This window comes from Triticum dicoccoides, chromosome 4A, assembly GCF_002162155.2.
Source record: "Triticum dicoccoides isolate Atlit2015 ecotype Zavitan chromosome 4A, WEW_v2.0, whole genome shotgun sequence".
Lineage (NCBI taxonomy): Eukaryota > Viridiplantae > Streptophyta > Magnoliopsida > Poales > Poaceae > Triticum > Triticum dicoccoides.
In genome coordinates, this window is record NC_041386.1 from 661,751,970 (window position 1) to 661,753,384 (window position 1,415).

Genomic DNA, 1,415 nt, shown 5'->3' on the forward strand with positions numbered 1-1,415 from the left:
AAGGATCTTACTCAATCCATAGGTAGATATGGTGGACTCTCATGGCAAAACTGGGTTTAAGGATATTTGGAAGCACAAGTAGTATCTCTACTTGGTGCAAGGAATTTGGTTAGCATGAGAGGGAAAGGCAAGCTCAACTTGTTAGGAAGATCCATGCACTACAGGAATCTAGTATTTTGCCGTCCGCCACGGCGGACGGCAAAGGCACGAATGGCGGACGGCAAAGACAGGGTCGGCAAACAGGTCCTTTGCCGTCTGCTTTTCACGGCGGACGGCAAAGAGTCCTTTGCCTACAGTGGCGGACGACAAAGGGGAGAGACGGCAAAATACTTGACGTCCGCTAGCGTTAGTCCGTTAGGTGGCTAACGGCGGCCTTTGCCGTCCGCCAGCGGACGGCAAATTTGACCACCGCTTTGCCGTCCGCCAGTTGACGTCAGCAGTGCGTCAACGCCCACGGTGGTTTGCCGTCAGCCACGGCGGACGGCAAAGGTTATGTCTTTGCCATCATCTTTTCTTTGCCGTCCGCCACGGTAGGCAAATTTGCCAAATGGCACAGGTGCCAGGAAGCACAGGTGTGCGCCACGTGTCCCCTTTGCCTACAGTGGCGGACGGCAAAGGTCTCTTTGCCGTCAGTGGCGGATGGCAAAGAGCCTGCACTGCCTCTTTTTAATTCTGTTTTTCTTATATCCAACAATTATCACAGCACACAACACATATATATCCATCACATAAATATCACAGCACATATATATATCACAGCACATATATATCCATCACAGAAATATCTAGCACATATATATCCATCCATACATACATAGTAGGTTGCACATAGTCCCATCAATCCATACATATTACAATATGCAAAGTTTCATCATAGCAAGCGAGCAGAATACAAGAAGTGCATCAAAGGAAAAAACAAGCAATCCATCATGTGATGCTGGCTTCCATGAAGTGAATGAAACCTGCAAAATGACAAATAAGAAAGTTAGAAAAAGAATAGAAGAAGAAGAAGAAGACTAGAAGAAGAAGCATATGCCATTTATTAGCTAACTTAGGTGAACTGGATCATTTATGAGCTAAATTAGTTGAAATGGATCGTTTATGAGCTAAGTTAGGTGAAATGGATCGTTTATGAGCTAAGTTAGGTGAAATGGATCGTTTATGAGCTAACCTAGGTGAAATGGGTCGTTTATGAGCTAACCTAGGTGAAATAGGTCGTTTATGAGCTAACCTAGGTGAAATGGGTCATTTATGAGCTAACCTAGGTGAAATGGGTCATTTATGAGCTAACCTAGGTGAAATGCATCATTTTGGAGCTAAGTTAGGTGAAATGGATCGTTTATGAGCTAACCTAGGTGAAATGGATCATTTATGATCTAATCTAGGTGAAATGGGTCGTTTATGAGTTAACCTAG